Source organism: Protopterus annectens, chromosome 11.part0 (genome assembly GCF_019279795.1).
Source record: "Protopterus annectens isolate FY-2018-M chromosome 11.part0, PAN1.0, whole genome shotgun sequence".
NCBI lineage: Eukaryota > Metazoa > Chordata > Ceratodontiformes > Protopteridae > Protopterus > Protopterus annectens.
The window spans coordinates 39,562,629-39,576,851 of record NC_056745.1 but is presented as its reverse complement, the minus strand read 5'-3'; the positions used below and the strand labels follow the sequence as shown (position 1 = coordinate 39,576,851).

Sequence of the window (14,223 nt, the reverse complement as noted above, 5' to 3'; positions counted from 1 at the left end):
GAAGTCACCCAGTAGCATGGTGTTGGGTAGAATCTTCATACTTTCTAATGTTCTCAGGAATGCTGCATGAGGGTCCTGAGACAAGGTGGGAGATCTGTAGCAAGCTATAAATTGAACAGTCAATTTACCCACTGTCAATTGCACTTGGATGGTCTCAGATTCCGCATAGTGGGGTTAATTGTACTGCAACACACTGGTCACCACAGGGGCCTATCTGAAGAGAATGTAACAATCCTGTAGCATACCTCACAGCCTGTCAGTGCAAGACATCTGGACAGACACCAGCAAAATGTGCTGGACAAACTGACTAAGGTAGGGACATGTGTGAAACATTACTGCTATACAGTGGATATAAAATGTATAACATAAAAATACATGAATGCACATAAAAATAGAAATACAAAATGCAAAATAATGTGTACTATCATATAAAACATATAAAAATATATAAAAAAAAAATAATAAATATCAATCACGTCTGAAGTCTTCTCTTCTTTAATAAGGGTTTAATGGAAACCCTCTCATTTAAACCTCTCCCTCTATCTGCACGAAGCATGATAATCCAGTAGGTCTCCCTGTGTTCTGTATGGGTAGTAATGTCACCCTCCCTAACACTAGGAAAGATGGTCTCAATAACCCTAAACATATGGGTCTCCCCAGCGTCCATAACTTGTTTGGAAAGTGCATTGTGTACTGACCCTTCTTGATGTGATAAACATGTTCTCTCATCCTGTCATGCAACACCCTATTGGTCTTACCTACATAGAAGGAGTTACAGATGACTTCAGAAGTGATTGCTATTTATTATTTTTTATTATATATTTTTTATATGTTTTATATGATAGTGCAAATTATTTTGCATTTTATATTTCTATTTTTATGTGCATTCATGTAGTATTATTAGGAGTTGTGACAAACAATGTGTCTTTAAATGTTGGTTATTAGTTTCAATTGATGTTGGTTTTCAATTAATGTATTCCTGTGATTGGATGTTGGTTTTTACTATGTGTTTAAATGGAGTGCTTTTTAGTATTTGTATTTGGTCTGATGAAGCTTAACTGTGAAAGCGCTTACCATTTGTTGCAATAAATACCACGTTTTATCTTTTCTACTGGAGGATTCAGTGACTGTGTTTTCCTGCCTGGTCTTTCCGTTGTGATTTTGTTATATATTTTTATGTTATTTACGTTTATTTTCACAACGGAGTGTTTGCCCCTTGGCCTGCACATCATGTTTGTTATTTTCATAAAATGTATACACACATAGACTTGTTTAAGCTGCCATTTGTTTCTGATATATACTGATTGAGACCACAATATGTCAGTCCATACATTTCCCAACCTTTAATGTGACCCATGTCATGAACAATTCACTTGTAAAACCAAGCATCTGGACTCATGTATTGCACCTACAAGCCTGGACAAGTGTGAAGGTAGCAGACATTGTGTCAGTATGCTGTTTCAGTCAGGTATGATACCTGATGCTTCCATATGTATCAGTACACTCACTGTGGCCTATTTGACAACTATATCACATACATGGGCATTGTTAAGGCAGACAGAGCACTAATAGGTTCCAAACATCTGGATGTTCCAGACACATCTGTATAGAGGACTGGTATGGCCTGTACAATGGTTTCACATGCTGCATATGAGGCAGATGCCATTAGGAGGTGGTCACCTGCCATGTATGGTACACACATCAAAATGGTATCAGCCACAAAAGATATGACACACACACACACACACACACACACACACACACACACACACACACACACACACACACACACACACACACACACACACACACACACCAGTATTGAGATTAGAACTCCTACCTATCTATTTATGTCTACTATAGTGTCATGCAGTTATCAGATGCACGACAGAGCTTATACAATTTCACCTCATCCAAAGGTACTCATAACATGAATGACATCAACATGACTACTAAATTAGGATGAGTATGGTGGTAAACAATTCAAAATGGTTTAACCTTCACAGTGCATGATTCTCACACAACCACACACTCACAGTTGCTAGTATTGAGATTAGAACTCCTGCATATCTAGTTATTTGTATTATTGCATCACGCAGTTAACAGATGCACCACACAGCTTACATAATTTCACTGTGTCCAAAGGTACTTCTAAGGTGAATGACTACAACAGCACTAGTAAAGTAGGGTGGGGGAAGTGTAATGGATGGTACACAAATCAAAATGGCATAAGCCAAACAGTATCTGTTTCACACACAGGTGCCAGTATTGGGACCAAAACCTCTGCCCATCTAGTTATTTCTACTATAGTGTTACAGTTATCAGATGTGTCACAGTGCTTATACAATTTCACTTAGTCCAAAGATACTTCTAAGGTGTATGACATCAACAGGACTACTAAATTGAAGAGAGGAGAAGTGTAAAGGGTAGTACGCTAGTCAAAAATGGTATAACCCAGACAATACATGATTCACGCACACACACACACACACACACACACACACACACACACACACACACACACACACACACACACACACACACACAGTTGCCAGTATTGGGATGAGAACTCCTGCCTATCTAGTTATATCTACTATAGTGTTACACAGTTATCAGACGTGTCACAGAGCTTACACAATTTCACCTAGTCTAAAGGTACTTCTAAGGTGAAGGACATCAGCAGGACTACTAAATTGGAGTGAGGGGAAGTATAAAGGGTAGTTACCAGTTTGTGTGTTGGCAGCATTGCTGTTCTCCAGACATTTTCGTTTGGTTTAGTTGTGTCCGGTTACCAGTTTAAGTGTAAAGGGTGGTACACAAGTCAAAATGGTATAACCCACACAGTACCACAGTACATCATTCACACACACACACACACACACACACACACACACACACACACACACACACACACACACACACACACACACACACACACACACACACACAGACACAGAGACTTGCCATTATTAAGATTGGAACCCCCTGCCTATCCAGTTATTTTTACTATAGTGTTACAAAGTTACTTCACAGAGCTTACTGGACTTACAACTGACCAAAAGTGCTGATAACTTCACAGCTGAGGTAAAGTATTATAGGTCGCAGGAAGTCTGCCTTCAGTTTCTCCCGTACATCTTACTAGTTCTTTCAGTCTTGCCCTTCAAATAGCATTATAGCTTTGCACTTCAGCAGGTTATTGTATCAATAAGTGTATCACACCTGAGAGCCATCAGCAGTACTTGTTCATCATGGAATTAGCCCCAGTACTAACTACTTATGACCACCCTTCCTGGCATGATTGAAGTGTGGCTTTCTGTGCTTTCACTGATTAACCTGGTGCACTTGTCCATTCTAAGGCACTGTTGAAACTCCCTCATGTACACAGACAACCCTCTCCTCTAAACTCCAAACACTCAGACCAGTGAGAGTTCCCCTATATCACCAAATGTGGAAATATACACTCCCAGCAAAGACTGGACCAGCTGGTCAAGAGGATCAGATCAATACCTGCACCACACCAAGTGGACCAGATAGCTCGCCACAACACCAACTATGACTGTCCTGACATACAATGAAAAGCCAGACACCCACCTTCACAGGGTCACTCAAACAGCACTGACCAGCAAGACAGGCACTCACTCAGACACCATGACATAGCACATGGCAAAGGACACAAACGTCACCTACACAGTGTGCCCCTCAACCTAAGCTCCTAAAGCTGACCACCTTACACAATACAGTGATCATGGGTGACTCAGTACTGTGGCACACAGATGTCCCACTCACTATGTTGATTATGGAGGAGGTAGCATCCAACTGTCTATCACTTGCCAGCATCCAACACATGACACATCTAGTCAGGACACTCCACAACAGCTACAAGTATCACTCTGTCATCAACCATGTGAGTGTGAATGACCTGAGACACACCTCCCTGGGCTACATAGTAAGAGACATGGTTGAACACTCAGATTATGTGGTCCAGGCAGGTGTGACAGTAGCCCTGAGCAGTATACTGCCATCACTCAATATGATGCTGCAGTACTATCAACAGATAATTGACTGTAACATTGGCTTACGTGTTGTGTGTCATTCTCAGGGGATCTAGTATCTCTCTGCTTGGGATAACATGACTGACATACCTCAATGCCTTGCCAGAGATGTCCTAAATCTGTCAGCCCTGAGTTTCCAGGTACAGGGTAGGTGTCTTGCCACCCCCTATAGTGCCTTATTAGGCAGTGTTCCAAATCAAATTACCACTGTAACAGCTCAACATGTATGCAATCTGAGAGTCATGCTGCTCAACAGAAGACATCTAACTGTCAAGATGCAGTCACTCAAAGCACTTCTCAGAGTGGAGGACATTGACATTTGTGCTGTAACAGAGAGGTGATTCACAGCAGCAGACAGCAGCCCTGCACTAACAGGCTATGTTGCATTCCAAAGCTGTTAGCACCAAAACATGGACCACACCTCCACAGGTGGTGTTAGCTCCATATTCATAATGGATATGCACACTTCCAGACTAGTATCCCAGCATAATGCATCAGAGGTGCTTCCAGTAAAACTGACTTTGGGGAATAGTGCAATCCAAACCATAGCCTGCTATTGGTCCCCAGCTATGTCCCTAGACTGTCAATGCACATTCCTCAATACCCTGGCATCTATGAAGGTCCAACCCAACACTGACAGAGTAGAAGACTTCAATTACCCCTCTATTACCTGGGGAAAGTAGTCAAGCACTAGTACACTGGCCCAATGCTTCATGGAATTCATCAGTTCCAATGCTCTGGACCGGCTCATACTGAACCCCAGTAGAGGATGCAGCAACCTTCACCTGTGTTGATTACTTACATATTGGACTGCTGCTCGACCACAGTTGTCAATCCCTAACTGTTCCGATCCAAACATGATGTAATCAACATGGAGGTCAACATCTCACACACACCCCCAGCAAAGGTAACCATGTTGCAAAACCTCTCCAGTGCTGACATTGCAGTCATAAAAATAGGGGTAGATTACTTCACTGCACCCATGCCAATGAGAAATAGCTCCATGACCGTTGCATCATACACATATGCACTGCACAAACATGTACATGGATGTATGGTACTAGCCATTGCCAACAGAACACAGACACTGTCCTCCAAACACTGGAAGCCAATGTGATGATCCCCTGCCATTACTAAAGTGTACAACAGAAGGAGGACACTGTTGCAGAAAAAGGTGATGTCCCAAGATAAACCCCCTGATTAGCCTCAAACGCAATTTGGTATCCCTCATGGAATCACCCACAGGCAGCTATGAAGGCAAAATTGCAGAAGACACTGACAACAATCACCAAAGCCTTTGATAGTTATATCAACAACCTCCACAGCAATAACCACAAGTGCTGTGAGTTACTCCACAATCCTAATTACTTTCCTGAGACAACAGATATTGATCACAGTCTTGTCAACACATTCAGGGCCACCTTTCCCCCAAGGGAACAATGACAATGGCATATGAATGCCAGGCACCCAGCATTACTGCAGGCCAGGTTAGACCTGCATTGTCCACAGGCAAAGATACAGCTTCCATGGGACCCCAACATATCAGTGGTTGTGTTCTACATGACATACAAAGAGACCTGGCACCACATCTGTGTGCCCTGGTCAGTCACAGCCTCACCTCAGGCTTTGTCCTTACAAAATGGCCCACTGCTACAGTCATCCCTCTCCATAAAGGGGTAGCATCTACAGACCCTGGGGATTATTGGGCCCTTAGCCTGACAAGTCTATTATGTATGGGTATGGGCACATCATCAGGGACCTGATTGACCAAGACATGGGTGATCTCCTAACTCTGGACCCCACACTGTTTGGCTTTGTGAATGGCAGATCATGCCTGCTCAACCTGGTTGACATCTTTCAGTGAGTCACCAGGGCTGTGTATGACAGTAAGGCACTGCATACAGCCTACCCCAATCTGGGCAAGGCTTCTGATACCATTCCTCAGTCAGGGATTATTGATAAACCCAACAAATGGGACATCAACTCCTATATCAGTGGGTGGTTTGCAAATTAGTTCACAGAACTCACAGTGTGACAGTGGCAAACTCTACGTCAGACTGGCAAACAGTCATGAGTGGATTCCCACAGGGATCAGTACTAGATAGTGTCCTGTCCCAGCATCTACTTCTCAGGAGTCCAGCCCAAACACAGAGGAACTCTGGCTGACCAAGTTCACAGAGGACTGCAAGCTGGGAGCTCTCATGAAATCCAAAAGTGATGCAGACATCCTACAGAAAGGCCTCACTGAGATCAATGAGTGGTGTGGAAACCATGGCCAGCAGCTTAACACCGCAAAATGCATCATCCCCTTTGGTAAAACACTCAGTTCTCAGTAAGTTTCACATCAATGGGAGCCCAATTAACACTGTAGGCATTATAACAAATCTGGGGACACAGGTTGACAGCAACTTCTCCTTCGAGCAACACATTGCCACAGTGGTCAGGAAGTCCTTCTATATGGCACATTGTATTATCAAGGGTTTTGTATCCAGGAAGACAGAGGTAATGATATATGTCTACTATTTCCTCATTAGACCACTTCTCAAGTATTATGGCCCATCTGCCATGTACCTCACTACACACCTGCTACAACTGGAGAAGCCACATAAGCACTTCACAAAGGGGTTCCTAGACATTAAACACACATCCTACACAGACAGACTCAGCAGACTCAATCTATTCTCTGTGTCAAATCACCTAATTAGCAGCTATCTGTGCTTGACTTACAAAGCCATGTCTGACCCAACTGGTTTAGAAATGCTACATATAAATCCATCCACACCACACACTGTAGAGACCTCTACCTTAGTACCACAATTACCACAACATGCTGGTGGGACAGGTTCCTCACCAAGAGACTGCACATGCCATGGAATACACTTCCCATAAATGACATGCAGAGCACCTAGGTGACCCTGTTCCAGAGAAATCTTGATGAGTGGATGGATAATAAACAGTTCAACCCAATGATCACTGCAGTGGCTATACTTGATACATACACTGGGAAATAACATTGGGTGGCACAAAGACAGGGCACTTCTATGTGCTAGGCTTGTTAAGGCTCCTGGGCCATTACGTACTACACACTTGTGAACCTATAAAGGGATTGACATCAGCAGGACTGATAAAGTAGAGCAGTGTGTGTTAAACTTATCAAAATACTTCGTCCTACAAACAGATGCACATACACTTGCCAGATGTGAGAGTAGAACCCCTGCCTAACTAGTGATTTGTATCATAGTGTTATGTAGTTAATGTACATGCTACAGAGCTTACTGGACTAATAGTTGGCCAAAGGTGCTGATATGGAGAATGACATCAGCAGGACTGATAAAGTAGGGCAGTGGGTGGGAAACGTATCAAAATACTTCTACTTACAAACATACATACCCACACACACACATTTGCCGAATACAAGAGTAGAACCTCTGCCAAACTAGTCATTTATATTGCAGTGGTAAGCATTTATCACATGCACTACTGAGCTTAGAGGGCTGACAACTGGCCAAGGTTGCTGATAAGGGCCTGACATAATCTGGACTGATAAGGTGGGGCACTGCAAAGTGTCATGGGTGGGAATGGCATAAAACTGTTTCACCTATAAACAAACAAACACACAACATCCTTATTCTTACACACACAACTGTCGCACACACACTTCTATATTTGCCAGGACTGAGATTAAAACTCCTGCCTAACTAGTTATTTGTACTATAGTGTTATGCAGTTATTGCATGTGACACAGAGCGTATGAGACTGATGGCTGATGGAAGGCACTTCTAATATGACTGATATCTGCAGGACTGCTAACGTAGGGAAAGGGGAAGTGTACTGGGTTTGAATGCACCCAAAAGCTTTTAGTTGTGAACACACACACACACACACACACACACACACACACACACACACACACACACACACACACACACACACACACACACTTTTACATTTTCCAAGACTGAGATTAGAACTACTACCTAACTAGTGATTTGTACTATAGTGTTATGCACTTATCGCATGTGTCACAGAGCTTATGGGCCTGGGCCTAACAAAAGTGACTTCTATGGTGACAGACATCTTCAGGCCTGCTAAGATGGGGCAATGGGAAGTGCACTGGGTGGGGAAGGCTTGTTCATTCCTAGATATTACTGATATTTCTCTAAGTGTATGAGCATTCCCAGTATGTCCTTCTATAGTACATGTGGGACTCCATTCCAGGGATTGTTGTACTCCAGTCTGTTTTTTTTTTGTGTTACAGCCATACCTCTCAACCTGTTGGTGCAGGATATCTGGAGATATCCTATCATAATGTGGGGACAATGGGCCATACAATGATTGTGACATTTTCTCTCAGTAATGTATGGGTTGCTAGGGTTACAAGGTTTGTTTTAGCAGACATCTGTCATATATATGTCATTTGACACTGTCATGTATTGTTTCAGTACCTTGTGATATACCTTCTCAGATCATCACAGTGATTTACCAGAGGAATACAGGATGGATGATGGACATACAAGGTTTATGGGGCTAATGCTATGCATTCTTGCACAATCCAGCCTATTGAGGGGTGTGCCTACAAGCAATTGACTGCTGGTGCTGTGGAAATTGCCAGCACCTTGGTGATATATTACAATGGTGGAATCTCTGTGCATTTATGTTCTGGCTTGGTCTGATTTCCAGTCCACAGTTGGGTAATATAAGTCAGACAGGATCAGGGTGACAGGCAGTCTCCAGATAGATTTGTAGGGGATAGGATATGTGGGGGGGGGGGGATGTCCTGGGCAGATATGTTTGCCTATAGTTACCAGTACTTTTCACTGAGCTCTCCTCAATAGTTGACTGCACTTGAAGGGTCTTGTGTGTGTTAGACTGTTTGACCAGCCTGGAGGTGTGTGTTTGTCACACATATATGTATAGCTCGGGTCTATATTAGAACATCGAAGTTTTAGAACTTCGAATGTTCTAATATCGAACCCTATTCAGTGAACACTGAAAATAGCAAAGCTGCAGAAAACCAATTTTTTTCCCAGGAAAAGAATTCAGTTGTCTGTTTCTGTTGCTTCGCTATTTTTAGCACTGTGGTGGAACGTTACAGGTCAGGTTCAGGTAAGTGTGTGATTGTGTAGACGAGAGGGTTTGGGCAGGTTAGGGTTAGGGTGTGAGTCAGGTAAGTGTGCGATTGTGTGGACATGAGGGTTAGGGTGGAGTAGGTGAGTTAGGGTTAGGGCGCGGGTGAGTGTGCGATAGTGACAGACCTTAGGGTTAGGGTTTGCTGTAAGGCAAGTGGATAGTTAGTGGTGTATGTACAGTTTAGTGTAGGGTTAGATGTAAGATTTTAAGTGTATGTGTATGGATTACTGTTTGTTTGACGTGCTTGTGTTGTGTATATGTGTTTCAGAACAACAAATTTTTTCCCTAGGAAAAAAAGTTGCTGTTCTGAATGTTCGATGTTTTCAGAGTTTGCTGAATTGGGTTTGATATTAGAACATTCGAAGTTTTGAAACTTCGATGTTCTAATATAGACCCGTATAGCCTACCTCATTTTGCTTGGATGGCCACATGTTGGGGTCAGGATGTTGCATAGGATGAGTGATCAGTGAGGGGTGTGTTATTCCCCATGGCTGTGGCCCAGGGTTCTGGGGTGCAGACATGTCACCATCTTCCAGGGTTAGGCCTGCCTGCAGTGAGTGCATACCCATGTTTAAACTCCTAGCCCTGCCTGTCGACTGTGCAGAGTATCACAGAATGTCCACATCCATGACTCATATATCTTGTTGGTTACACAAACAAGTGTGGTTTTCCAGCAAATGTGTTTTGCAAGTCACTCAGGGTTGAAGTCAGATATTACTGACAGTTGACATTGTAGTTTCAGACTTCGTACCCATCAGACATTCCATGCTACTACAAATCATTCCATCAACTTTATAACATTATGAGAACAGTATTTTAAAGGTGTCCTTCTCTTTGGACCTTTATCACCCCATTATTCATGGCTTTGTCCCAATTTCTGGCTCCCTGAGGCTGGCAGGTTTGCTCCTAGCAGTTGTCAGTGTGGCCTTTCTTTCAATTTTGTGGACTGTATTATGTTGGTGTTATGGACCCATGACACTTGCTAAAGAGCACTGTGAGTGAGGCATAGGCATTTGCCAGAGGCCTGTAGACCAGGTGTGACAGATGCAGGGCATCTGTAGCAGGGCAGTGCATTCTGATGATCATATGTTCCCAGGCTGCCGGCAGGAGACATCCCTGGGATGGCACCAGTAAGTTGACTGTGAGTGTTACTGACAATTGCTTTCTGTTACTATTGCTCCATCACTCTGGTTGACAGCTGGATGCTGCCTAAGTCTAGGAACATGTTACTGGATTTTTATGGGACTATGGGGGGTGACACAACTGTACACAATACACATCTGTACAGACTGTGCTGACATTTGCTTAACATTTTGGTCCCATGTTGCATAGTGGTGTGCCCTATCTTTCAGACTGCAGACACAACAGTATCAGCCATAGGTCACATTGTTCTATCATAAACATATGTAGTTTCAGACTTCTTACCTTTTAAAGCCATACTGCCACTGCCAGACCTGCTGTGATATCACTGTGTAAAAGTCTGTGGGTGGGGATTTCATGAATATCACCATGTGAGGGCCTTTGACAAGCATTTCTGTATGGTTGTCTACAGCTGATCTGCTGTGTGGAGTTGGTGGTGGGTATGGGACCCCCACTTTGACATCCATGCATGTGATCTATGACCCCTCCAGTTATTTGGCTCACCACATATACTGCAGTGGTATTTGTCAACTGCAGTGGTACTGCATGGTGTGGGCAGGGCAGTACTGGGAATAGACATCCTGCTGTCCCACAGAGCTGTCAGTTGTCTGCTGCTATCCCAGTTAGCCACCCCATTCCCTTACATGCTTGATCAATAACATAGATATGCTATTAGAAAATTCCACTCCATTAGTTTATTTTGTTACAGAGACTGGCTTACCTTGTGCCTGCAGCTGTTGTGAGGGTTGTGCTTGAGGGCTGACTCTGTCGGATGCACGCAATACACTGCCTATACATGGTCAGATATAGGTGGTGTGATGTTTGGCATCCATTTAACTGTGTGTGTATGTGAGTCAAACAGAGAGAGAGATCAGTCCTTGGGGCCCTACAGTGTCAGTGTATGTGCTATGCTTTGCCTCTTTGCCAAGGTCAGGGCATACTGGGCATGCCTCCGTCTGCCTACAGGAGCAGTCTCAGGATGTTCCTCCTCTGAGTCACTCTGTGCCTGTGGAGGCCTTGGCAATGGTGGGGGGCTGTGTGACCCTTCCCCATTTTGTTCCTGCTGCAGCTGTTTCCACAGGATCATATTGTGTAGCATGGCACATACTATGTCCATGTGTGCACATGTGGCTGGAGAGTACTGCAAGGCTCCACTGGATATGTCAAGGCAGTGGAACCATGACTAGAGCATCCCAAACACATGCTTTATAATGATCCGGGTTTGTGCGTGTGCCTCATTATGGTGTTCTTGTGTGGGTATGTGTGCATTTCTGATGGGTATCATCTTCCATGGCTTCAGTGCGTAGCCAGCATCCCCCAGTAAATGGCCATATGGGATGTCCCCCCTGGCAAACCACTGATACATCTGTGAGGAATGCCAGATGTGGGAGCCATTATAGCTTTCAGGGCAGCCAGCTCACACATTATAATAATACCCTGGGCATCGCACATGACCTGGAAGTTGATGGAGTGGAACTCCTTACGGTTTATGTAGACCCTACCCCGGCCACCAGGTGGTGCTTTGATGTGGATGTGCATGCAGACTATGGCACCAGGTACCTCCGCGTAGTCTGCGGCATGGTGGAAGAGATGCATATTGTGGATCCTCTCCTCACGGATGGTGGGGAATTTAATGTGCTCTTCAGCATGTGGTCACATGGCATCCAGGAACTGGTGGAGTATCCTGGATGCAGATGTCTGTAAGACCCACATGATATCTCCAGTTGCTGTTTGGAAAGTACTTGTAGCTAGTATTGTTAGAACTACACATACCTTGGTATCCACTGGGATGGGTTCCCCTCTGTTTTGGATGTAAGGTGGTCTGCCACAGCTACACAATTTGCTGCAGTATGTCCTTGTCCACCTGTAGTGCTCTACTATCTCTAGATCATGTAGCCCCTGGTAGGTTACCCTGGGCCTGAACACTCTTCTCCTCCTCCTCATAAGTCTGGGGCAGTTGTCAGCATTGTCCTCTTCACCACCCTCAGCCTCTTGCACATACTGATGTATGAGAGTGACAGCAGCCCCTAACATTTTGTTTTATCAGGTAAAATGTCCCCATCTGTGTACATCCCAAGGCTTACAGCACTGAGAAATAATATACAAATGGAACAACATTCTTTAAATAAGCACATCACTATAGTATGCCATTAACTGGGAAAAACAAAGCATAATGAATCTCCCAAGCGCACATACTGAGAGATTTTTCAGTGACCACTGAGAAATTAAACTGACAATGTTTTTTTTAAATGCAATATAAACATTCCTCATAAAACATTCTTCACCCCCATAATGGAGAATGTACTCAATTCCTTACTCCAAACTGTATTACAAAACTGTCCTTATGTCTGTTATAGTATGTTAAAGATGCCTCTTCATCTGTGGGGAGCCTGGGTTCAAAGTGTTTTGAAAGTTCAGCACTGTCAGCATTTTGTTACCTTTGGCCTTATTGATTTATTTTATTTATTTATTATTTTTATTTTTTATTTATATTTTTATTTAAATTTGTTGACCGGGAGTGTCCGACTGGACGTAGGTCCATTTTCAGTGGAGGCCCGGGGAGAAAAGCTCCACAGTAAAATAAACAGACAGTAGTTACATTGGATTACATAGCGATTAACAATTTAACATAGCAATTACTTACAACATATTTACAGATGAAGAACATAGTACATCAGTAGCCAACTAGAATCTTTATCTGTGAAGTACATAAGAGACATTAACAAATGCTACAATGAGAAGTTCCTGCTGTATAATAAGTACTAGGCTTATGAGCATCTGAGCTTGCAATAATCAAGGTAGTGGTTGGATGGGGTGGATGATATTAGAGTGGGAGTTGCAAGGGCATAGCCAGCATGATTTAGGTGTGCTTTTAGTAAAGTTTTGAAGTGGGTGCATGATGGCCCTTTGGCCTTTTTTTCAGAAATTACATAATTTGTTCAGATTCTATGAACACACAATTGCATTTTAACAATGTGTTCCTGTACCTCTCTGTATACAAAAACACCAATACCAGCTGCTACATATCTTACTGGCCTCTGCTTGCTAATGCAAACCTAGACACTGGAACGATTCAAATACACCTGCAGTGAATGAGTCAGTAATAGGGATGCACGGTATTTTTATGCAATTGAAAAAGATTTTTAATGCACAGATGTCAGATTCTGTCTATAACAAACCTACTTTGTGTTTGTCATATAACTTACATCATCTCTTAAACAATGTTTTCATATTATGTCTAACTTGGTATAGCTATTTAAACTTTATTTGTTTTTTGTAATATTTTTAATGACTGCATAATTATTATTCTTAAAATGTCTTGTACTACTTTGGAGCTTTTCTCCCCAGGCCTCCTCTAAAAATGGGCTGCTACCCAATCAGACTTTTCCAGTAAACAAATGTCAGTAAACAAAGAAACAAAGAAATAAATATGTGTGCTTACTTATTCATTTGTTTATTTGTTATTTATTTATTTAGTTGTTAACTTGGTGGATGGCCTGTTCCAGCGACTGTTTTCAGCCTTGACCAAAGGCACAAATTAAAATAATTTGATTTTACAGTGAGATGATCAAAATGATAATTGCAAATTGAGTTTTTTTCACCTACAGTTGAATGGATACAACAGACTAGTGCAAACTTTAAAAAGACATATGAATAGCACCTGTATATGTAATATCTTTGCTGTTTACAGCACAGGAAACCTGTAGCATAACACAATACTGTTGAGACCGTACTCTGAAAGCTTACATAACACTTGTTACTGAGGCTTTCATCCTCTAGCTTGCTTTGCTAATTGCACACATAATTATCCTACAGCTACTATTAAGGTGACTAACTTAATAAGTAATTACTGCAACATAAGTGTTAAATGAAGTGTTTTAGGCTGAGTGCTTTCTGTTAA

At 42.7% G+C, this 14,223-nt stretch overlaps 1 protein-coding gene across 1 annotated transcript in view; it reads right to left on the bottom strand.

Moving 5' to 3' along the window:
- Positions 1-14,223, bottom strand: part of NELL2 (neural EGFL like 2) — a gene marked incomplete in the record, with an annotated part of 1,888,857 nt that overhangs the window by 536,764 nt on the left and 1,337,870 nt on the right.